General features: G+C 45.2%; 1 long non-coding RNA gene across 4 annotated transcripts in view; it reads right to left on the bottom strand.

The window, feature by feature from the left end:
• Nucleotides 1-10,808, bottom strand: part of LOC109549324 (uncharacterized) — a 401,131-nt gene that overhangs the window by 307,087 nt on the left and 83,236 nt on the right. The window lies entirely within an intron of this gene.

Below are 10,808 nucleotides of genomic sequence, written 5' to 3'. Positions count from 1 at the left end.
TCCAGGGGCAGTAGGGTGAGGCACTGCGGGAAATGAGTGAAGGTGGTGGTCAAAGGGTACAAATTTCCAGTTATAAGATGAATAAGTTTTGGGATTTAATGTATAGCTTGGTGACTACAGTCATCAACATTGGACAATATCACCAATGATACTTGAAAGTTGCTGAGAGAGTATATCTTAAAAGGTCTCACCACACATATACAGACGGAACCAAGAAGATGGCAGCCATGTGAGGTGGTGGGTGTGTTAACTAACATTACTGTGGTCATCACTTCACAATATATTTGTATATCGAATCATCACCCTGTATACCATAACCTTAGACGTTTTAAGTCAGTTATATCTCAATAATAGTGGGAAAAAATTAAACCTTCAAAAAATGTTTAATAAAGGCATTTCTTGACCTTAGATAAGAGAGAGTCATAGAACAGACCCTAAAACACAACACTAGTCATCAGGGACCCTCACAATACTCATACCATACAGATGGATATCTAGAATGCTCTTGGTAAATAAGAATTTCAGGGCTTCCCTGGTGGCACAGTGGTTAAGAATCTGCCTGTCAATACAGGGGGCACGGGTTCGAGCCCTGGTCCGGGAAGATCCCACATGCTGCAGAGCAACTAAGCCCGTGAGCCACAACTACTGAGCCCACGTGCCACAGCTACTGAAGCCCGCGCGCTCTACGGCCCGTGCGCTCTACGGCCCGTGCTCCGCGACTAAGAGAAGCCACTGCAATGAGAAGCCTGTGCACCGCAACAAAGAGTAGCCCCCGCTCGCCACAACTAGAGAAAGCCCGCGCACAGCAACAAAGACCCAAGGCAGCCAAAAATAAAAATTAATTAATTTTAAAAAAAGAATTTCAACATCTTTGATTCAGTAAAATTTTAAATTTACATTGGGACTAACGTGTGTTTTTCCTGAGCTCTGAGAGTCAGATTTTCAAATGCAATTAAGGTACTTTGAAGTGTACAGCGTAACCCTAACTACTGAGGCACAGTTCTTTCTCCTTGATGGCAGCATTTGCTCAGAAACAGGGTAAATCATCTTGTACGTAAGACCTGTGACCAGCAGCATCTTCTGCAGGACTAGGTTCCCAAAGCACTCTTATCTCTACACACTTACTTTTCGTTATTTCTTTCTTATCTGTTGATGCCTGGAAAACTCAGAAGCACGCTTACACAACTGTGCAGTGGAAACTCAAATATACAGTTGACTCAAAATGTAAAGAGGAAAAGCACAGATCTTCTTATCTAGTTTAAAAACCTCTTTCACACATTTCAAAATACTAAATCCCAGCTTAGTGGAAGCCATAACCTCCCTACTAAATGTATTTTTTAAATTAAAAAAAAAGAGGAAAGAAAATATCTGCATTTAGATACAGATCATATGGAATCATGCCCAAGAATTCCTCGGCAGTTCAAGGTCAGTAACAATGGAGTCAGAGCCAGGAGCCTGGGGACCATTTCACCATCACGTGCACATCATCGCACCACGCATGACAGAAAACACTAGCAACTTGGATGTGAGAATGTGTGCAGTTGTCCTTTTAGACTTCTTTCTTTTTCTTTTTTTTTTTTTTGTAAGAAAAAGCTTACTTAACATGAGATCTACACTCGTAACAGACACTTACACGTACAGTACGTCGTTGTCGTCTACAGCACAGTGTTCTGTATCAGATCTCTAGAATGTGTCTATCTGGCATAACTAAATTTTACATACAGTGGTTAACAATTCCCCACTTCCCCCTTACCCTCGCCCCTGGGAATCATCATTCTATTCTTTGCTTCTATGAGGTTGACTATTTTAGATACTTAATAAAGTAGAATCAGAAACTGGAATGTTTTTTTACAAGCTTGGTAGGAGTGCAAACTGGTGCAGCTACTATGGAAAACAGTATGGGTTTCTCAAAAAAAACAAAAAGAGAACTACCATATGACCCAGGAATCCCACGTCTAGGTATTTATACACAATACTTGAAATCAGGATTTCAAAGAGATACTAGCATTCCCACGCTCACTGTGCGCTGTTCACAACAGGCAAGATGTGGAAACAATGTAAATGTCCATCAACAGATGAACAGATAAGGAAAATGTGATATATTCATAAAATGTAATATTACTCGGCCTTAAAAAAGAAGGAAGCCCTGTTATACGCAGCAACATGGATGAACCCTGAGGACGTTACACTTCGTGACATCAGCCTTCCCTCCGTTTTCACAGAACCTTCCTGTCTCTTTCTCCCACTCCTCCCACCTCCATGTCTTCCTTTTCTCTTTCTCTTTTCAGCCCGAGTCATTCCCCCACAGGGCAATTAAGACTGTGCTTGGGATGCAGGTCCAAGAGACAGCCCCAGCGCTACCCCTGCACCCGCCTGACAGATTCTGGTAAGAGCCCTGAGGCCGCGCAGCTGAGTCCTGAGGCCAGGCAGCTGAGCAGAGAGGCACAGGGCCTGGGAGTCACAAGAACCTTTCGTCCCATCCCTGTTCTTTGCCTCCTGAGTGACTTCAGTCATCTGAACACCAAAGAGATGCAGCAGGAGCATCTCAAAGGCATCTTCCAGTTCTAACATCTCAAGGTGCAACGCTTCTGAGACCAACGGGTCTTTAAACTGCAGAAGCATACAGCTCATGGTGGAGTTCCTAGGGCCAAAGTCTGGGGCTTCATCATTCTAAAGAGGAAGGAAGAGAAGAAATGCAGGCAGAGGAGGAGGGGCCCTAAGACACACTCTGCTGTAATCCTTCAGAGGAAAGACGTGTGGTGGGGGTCTGGGGGAGGATGGAGCAAAGGTCACAGACAGAGGCAGGCAGCGAGAGGCAGCTTGGGTTCCCTCCAGCTTCGGGGAGCTCAGGAAGCATGGCTAAGGTTCGGAAAGAGTTTATCAGCAAAATAAGACACACGGAAGGTGTAAGAGATCGTCTATGTCATGGAAGACTATGAGACCCAGCGTGGAGGAAACGCTTGTAGTGCAACGGGGAGCGAGTGTGAGCTGTTTCCAGCTTCAATCAGACCACGGCACGGAATGCTCAGTGTCGTGGACTTGCTTGTGCATTAAATGCTGTGCTGCATTCAGTGCTCGCTCTGCACCTAGCATTGTACAGCGAATGGTCCAGGAACGCGATGGGAGCAGAGGCACGCGTGCTGCCCCTGGGACGCTCCCTAATGATGCCTCCCCACCCATGCAAGCACCTCGACAAAATGCTGATGACCCCACGACACAGGAGGCCTTTACTGGCCGACACATATGCAAACGCATGTGCATTATTGCCAACGAGCAGGAGCACTGAGCAGAAGGCGCTTCCCGCCTGCTCTGAGCCTGTGCTTCGCGGCACTCCAGGGGCAGAACAGTGAGAACTATTTTTGCCGTGTTCTCAGTCCTAATCGGGCTGAACCGCTCGTGAATGTGCCCAGCAGGCTTTCCCACAGAAGACAAGCCTCCCCAGCTCTGTAGGCTTAGCCTTCCGGCAACAGAATCTTCCAGTGTCACACCTACACTTAAAATACCATCACAGACACCTGTGGTTCTCATTTTCACAAGTACATAGAGGCCGCTTGAGGAAATGCTGAAGAGAAGGAAGGAATTATTAGTGGCTCTTGGGCATCTCTAAATTCAGCATAGGAAATTTTAATCATTTAGGCTCATTACTTGTAGAACCATCAGGCTAAGCTACCTCAAATTTAGAAACTTTAATTCCCTTTCCAAAATAAAAGAAAAAAATTTTTCCTGTAATCTACCACAGCAAAAAAAAAAAAAAAAAAAAACTCCCAATTCCCCACACCCACTATCCATCATCCACTCCAGCCGTTGGAAAAGATGCAGATGTTCAACGATTTCTGTCAGCCATACACACCTCGAGATGCTCACGTACATAATTCTCTTAGCCCGATTTCTTTTCGACTGCAGAGGGTGTATTTCTCGGCCCTGCACAATTGTACTGAAATCCCCCCACTCAGCACCCTCACTAATCCCTTTGGCCACCTTTATTCAAACAAACTTACTAAACCCAATTACAGAGAACAGCCTCCAGTAAACCTGTACCTTGACATATGTGCTCGCTGGGTAACCACATTGATATACGGTCATGCTTATGCTTCAGACAAACAGCGCAGCTGCATCTTCCATAATAAACATCCAGGGATATGGAGAGAATTTCATTTCAACCAGTGTTGCCTTGAAAATCACCAAAGGAGATTGATAACATGTAGCTTTGGACGTTACGTTATTAGTAGTCGTCCTGGGTTAAAATAAAACGGGAAATCAGGATCAAAGCCCAGAGTGAAGCTGAGTTTACAGGGAAGTATTACAAAATTAAGAAAAAAGAAATACTGCATCAATAATTCAACAACCCGGGAGATTAAATGTGCAACCCAACCAGCAAGAAAAATCATACCGGGTTTCTGGCTTTCGGGGGTTTAGGAAAACGACTTTTTTTTTTTTTATTGGAAAGGGCAGCAGGAATATGTCTCTCTTAATCGCTTTCCTTCTGCTCTGGAATTAAAGAGAATGAGAAGGGAAAGCAGGGAATTTAAGAGACACCAAGAAGGCCATTTTACGTCTCAAGAGGGCACCAGCTTTGTTAAAAGTCAGATAGAAAGAAAAAAATGTATAGAAAATTCTGACTTTCTACCCCCAAACAGAATCGTCATTTTATTAGAAATAATACAATTATTTTTAGATCTTTAAAGAAGAGCTTCGAAAGGAAAATGTGAGAGGTGGTCAGCAAAGACCCCTTAAGTGTAACACTAAATATAAATACTGAAATATTTTTTAAAATTCCTTCTAGATATCCAAGGCCAATAAATACACGTGCCCCTCTGCCCTCTTTGCTTACAGCGGGCGGGGCCCACGCTGCGCAGCAGCAAAGCCAATGGGACAGCTGTCTCTGCGCGGGTGGTGGGGAGCTTCACGGGGCTCTCCCCCCATTGGACAGTCCCTCTCGGCTTCCTCCCATGGGCGGGGCCTTGGCAGCAAGGGGTTAGGGCCTCAGTGAAAGCAGCTTTGCCCTTTTCAGCGGTGCAGGCCGTGTGAACGCCTGTGCATCATTTCTGCATCCACGTTCACGTACCTGGGCGCTGGGTCTGAACCAACAGGCCCAGGAACATTCACTCCTCCACCCGCTCTGTTCATGACGTGCGGCCAACGGCCTCGTGCCCGCCCTAAGCCCCCCCGGACTTAGGAACGCTCCATCCCCACCTTGCTTTGTATTTGCTCACACATGACCTAGACCATCTCAACATCTAAACTCACTAAAGACAGACTTAGAGCCGCTGGGATTACACGCTCACTAAAATACGTGCTGCACCATTGACTATGTTCATTTCAGCACCCTTAGACCTGTGTCTGGAGTATTTAGCTGCCACTGGAGGGCCCAAGATGAGAGAGGTGATTGGCACCTGCTTACCCTCTAGGCTTCGGTTTCCTCATCCGTAACAAAAGGAGGCTGAGCGAGACACTTCGATGATCTGAGTGTTATTCGTCTCTTGTATCCCCTGCCCTCCACCCCCCCAACCCAGGAACCCCCCCCTACTGTAGCTCTCCCACCAAACCCCCCTCTCTCCGAGGCCTCCGAGCGAACGCTCACGCTGCTCTCTCCTGCCCTCGCTCCACTGGGAGGATGCCGTCTTCCAACTCCTCCTTGCCACTCATCCTGGTATGTCTCAGCTCAGACAGCAAACCCTTCAAGAAACAGCCCACTTCCTCTCCTCTGCACAAGCACCCTCGTCTGGATGTGGGCTCATCTCCTGCACTCTTCTAACTCTAATAACCTCTTCTACACTCTCATGTTTTTAATCATAACATTTATGCCATCCTAGGTCTGCTCCCCCACTGGTCTGTGTGCACCCTCAGCACCTGGCAGACTTCCTGGAGGAAGTGAGGGACTCCGTAAATGTTCTCAGATGAACCGAATGGAAAAGAGCAGATGGAAAAATGTGCAAGTCACACTGTGTTTATACACACATTTCACTAATGCCAGTCTTCTTAGAAATGCAGGGAGGACTCATCTGTTAGAACGGTGCCTGGTGCATAGTAGGGATTCAACAGTTATTTGGTTAGGGGATGACAGAGTACTTTCTAGTAGTTATCCTGGATGCTGGCATTGTAGTCTTCCAGGCAGGAAGAAAAGTGCTATCAGTATAGATATACACATATACATATACACTTATATATACATACATCTTTTAGTAAATAAGTTTTATATATATATGTATGTGCGTGTGTGTATATATATATATTCTTCCCCCCCCCTCCCCCGTAGACAAAGACTCTATTTTCGCAAGGACCAAATCCAACACTACAGTTTACACTAATCAAAGTGAAGAAACGTCTATTCAGGCCAGTTGTTCTGGACAATCACCCCTCTCTTGCTGGAAGAAAAGAAGGGAAAAAAACAGCCATTAATTACAAGTTACTGAGGAAGTGAAATACTGCCCATGTGAGTGCAAAACATTTCACTAAATATTTTTATTACATGTTGGAATTTTACTACATTTTTTTTTTTTTGCGGTACGCGGGCCTCTCACTGCTGTGGCCTCTCTCGTTGCGGAGCACAGGCTCCGGACACACAGGCTCAGCAGCCATGGCTCACGGGCCCAGCCGCTCCGCGGCATGTGGGATCTTCCTGGACAGGGGCACGAACCCGCGTCCCCTGCGTCGGCAGGCAGACTCTCAACCACTGCGCCACCAGGGAAGCCCTACATTTTTATATTTATATTGGGTTAAATAAAATATTTTATTAAAATTAATTTCATTTGCTTTTTCCAATATGGCTTCTAGAAAATTTTAAAGTACATATGTGGCTTGTATTATATTTCTTTTTGTCTCAAATTATTTTTTTATTGAAGCATAGTCAATTTACAATATTATTTTAGTTTCAGGTGTACAACACAGTGATTCAATATTTTTATAGATTATACTCCAGTTAAAGTTGTTACAAAATAATGGCTATATTTCCATGTAATAAAATAATCCTTGTTGGTTATCTATTTTATACACAGTAATTTGCATCTCTTATCCCCTACCCCATCTCACCCCTTCCCCCAGCCCTATCTCCACTGGTAGTCACTAGTTTATTCTCTGTATCTAGGAGTCTGTTTCTGTTTTGTTATATACATTCATTTGTTTTATATTTTAGATTCCACATATAAAGGATAGCATAGAGTATTTGTCTTTCTCTGTCTGACCTACTTCACTGAGTAAGGGGCTCGTCTTCCTTGTGTTGGACCCCACGGCTAGGGGTCCCAATGTGTGGTTCAAACCACTCACTCCTCAGGACAGATCTCCACTTCCCCCCCACCCAACCGCATGTCATCTCCCTTTTCCTCTGAGTCCCCTCCCACGGGCACAGGTCCTGACCTGATGGCTTCTCTTCCCTTCCTGTCTGATTCCATGTGTGTCTTTGTTACAGCCATGGTTGCACAGGAGCCTGTCAGTCTCCAGGGCGCATCTCCCGCCCTCCCAGTCCCCCTTCTTGACCCAGGTAGACTCACATTATCTCTCTGTAGGACAGTGTTGTTATAAGACCTAGTTAAAGTTCTTTTGCTACTATACAATTTCTATGTTTGATAACAAAGCTTTGGAATTTATGACAACCAAATCCTCTTTATTCAAAGAGAGCTTACTCTATTCCACTTTGTCAAGGTAACTCAACCAAAGCCTATTTATTCAAAACAGTGCCATCTACTGACAGAAAATAATAATAGCTCGGAAGTGACTTCCTCTTCGGGTCCTGGCACGGGAGTTTCTCTCCTGCTCTTATTTCCAGCTAGGCAGAGCTGTAGTGAGCCCGGAGCAAGGTCACTGTAAGAACTGCTGCGTTTTGACCTGTGATGCTGCATGTACACACCTGGCTCCGTACCCTCTCTCTCTGTAGACAGCAAGGACCACCCAGGAGCAAGGCCGGTCCACAGCTCAGCTTCTGGGCAGCCTGAGTGCCCGGCTGAGGGAAGAGGGAGACTGTGCAGCTAGAGCACTTCACGCAGGAGGTGCTGTTTACTGTGGAACGTTCCCAGTCCTCGCAGAGCCTCATTTGGGGTACCGTGGTGCTCAGAGCCTGCCCTTGTGCCTAAAGACATTTTCAATGCTTTCAAGTGACGTCTCCAAGCCAATGTTTTCACTTGAACACGTTTTAAACATCTTCAGCCCCAAACCCAAGTTTCCCAATGGCCTCACGGGAGCCTTATCCATAGCTACCTGCGGCACCTGCGGCCCAGCAGAGGCAGAGGGGGAGGAAGAGCAGAACGGACACCAAACCACCCTCTGACAGGGGATTCTGACAACCTACCCACCCACCCCCAGAACAATGCTCAAGATGGAAGTGAGGCTGTGTGGCTCTATGGAAATATACTTTCAGAAATTGCATCAGCCCCTTTTGTAAATGACATGAGCACTTCCCATGGCTGTATCTTACAAGAGGATTATTAGTTAAGAATAACCTGCTTAACTGTTCTTAAGACACTAAAAGTTAAAGCTTCCCATTTTGATTAATTACATATTGCCTATGTGCGCACGTGCATGCATGACTGCATACACACATTCGCTTATGATCGATTTCACTCCAAACATTAAGCATTCTTTCCATGAAACGGGATTCTAGATGATTTTGATAATTTCTAACTTTATGGTTTTCTATATTTTCCAAATTTTCTATAGGATAAGAAAAAGAAAGGAAGGAATAAAGAGGGAGAGAAGAATGAGAGAGAGGGAGGGGGAGACAGAAAAAAGGAGAAGGAAGAGGAGGGATGAGGGGGAAGAAAGAGAAAGAGACAGACTGTCTCAAAGCGACTCCGTTTAGAGAAGGAAGTCAGTTGTGATAAAAGCCCTCCTCTCAGACGGCTTGGAGGAAGCATCTAAGAAAACTCGATAATGCACTTCCATGGTCAAGCATCCCCTCTCTTACGCCCCATGGTAAAGAGTTTTCCCCAAGAAGGAATGGGTAGCATTGTATGCAGTAAACGTTGTTTTTCCTTTTCACTCATTCAAGACAATACAGCTAAGATCCAGCTGGAGATTCTTTTTTTTGGCACTGATTTTAATGCTGATTCTCTGGATCAACCTTCAGATGCTCAAAGGTAATAAAAGGAGGATGCCTGTGGTGCTTTAAGACCATTACAGGGGGGCTTCCCTGGTGGCGCAGTGGTTGAGAGTCTGCCTGCCGATGCAGGGGACACGCGTTCGTGCCCCGGTCTGGGAAGATCCCACATGCCGCGGAGCGGCTGGGCCCGTGAGCCATGGCCGCTGAGCCTGCGCATCCAGAGCCTGTGCTCCGCAACGCGAGAGGCCACAACAGTGAGAGGCCCGCGTACCACAAAAAAAAAAAAAAAAAAAGGCCATTACAGGGCTCAAATAAACTTCAACTGTCAATTACCATTAACAAGCAAATACCTCTTAACCACAGTTTAATTAAGGATCAAAACTGGATACTTCTAAGAATATGATTTCCAGCAGGTATGGTTATTGAAGGGTAGAAAAAGGGAAAGGGGAAGGACAAATCAGGGTATGGAATTAACAGATACAAACTACAAATATTAAATAGATAACAACAAGTATTTACTGTATAGCACAGGGAATTATACTCATTATATGGTAATAACCTGTAATGGGGTAGGATCTGAATAATAATAAAAAATACCGAATCATTATGCTGTATGCCTGAAACTAACACAATACTGTAAATTATCTAGACTTCAATTTTAAAATTTCGAAGTATGGGCTTCCCTGGTGGCGCAGTGGTTGGGAGTCCACCTGTCGATGCAGGGGACGCGGGTTCGTGCCCCGGTCCGGGAAGATCCCACATGCCGCGGAGCGGCTGGGCCCGTGAGCCATGGCCACTGAGCCTGCGCGTCCGGAGCCAGTGCTCCGCAACGGGAGAGGCCACAGCAGTGAGAGGCCTGCGTACCGCTAAAAAAAATATATAGATAGATAGATATAAAAGCATGATGGAATACACACTACTATATATAAAATAGATAACCAACAAGGACCTACTGTAGAGCACAGGGAACTCTCTTCAATACTCTGTAATAACCTATATGGGAAAAGAATCTGAAAAAGAATGGATGTATGTGTATGTATAAGTGAATCACTTTGCTGTACACCTGAAACTAACACAACACTGTAAATCAACTCTACTCCAATATAAAATAAAAATTAAATTTAAAAAATAAAAATAAAAGCACGATGGAGTGTATCTTAAAGGTGTTAGATCAACGAGCACACTGTGGGACATTTACTGTCTTCGCTCACTCAGCAGCAAGTGGTCTAGCAGTTTGTTGGTTTGAGCATTTGAAGCCTGGATCCAGTGATGCCACATGCAATGAACTGGGAAGTGGAAGCCTCGCTGACAATATTGCAGCTGAGGAAACAGGAGGTCTGAGGAGATGGAATGTGCGAGCGGACCTCTTACGTGCGAGACCTGTAGACACTTCCTAACCTTACCCCGTGGCAAAGCAGAAAGAAACACTGGTGAGGGTTCCAGCATCCCCAAACCATTCTGCGTGGCTGTCCTATGGACCCCCTGAAATGACAATGTGAGATCGTGCCATTGACTTGGAAGCTCTGATTTTCCTGGGTTAGGGTTAGAATAATGAAATCTCAGGGTGGTGGGGACCCGGTCACGAGGCTTAACTATCAGAGACAAACTGACTCAATTAGCATAATACACCACAGAGATGCAATGGTGGAGTTTATCGACACTTAGAAATCTGTAGAGGTTTATTACTGGCTCCCTATTAATAGATGGGTGACCTACTAAGGTATTCCTTGCTTAAGATAATCCAGAAATCACTATGACTCCACAGCCAGACACTAGA

The sequence above is a fragment of the Tursiops truncatus genome, chromosome 14, assembly GCF_011762595.2.
Source record: "Tursiops truncatus isolate mTurTru1 chromosome 14, mTurTru1.mat.Y, whole genome shotgun sequence".
NCBI classification, from domain to species: domain Eukaryota; kingdom Metazoa; phylum Chordata; class Mammalia; order Artiodactyla; family Delphinidae; genus Tursiops; species Tursiops truncatus.
This window is presented reverse-complemented; position numbering and strand designations above follow the sequence as displayed.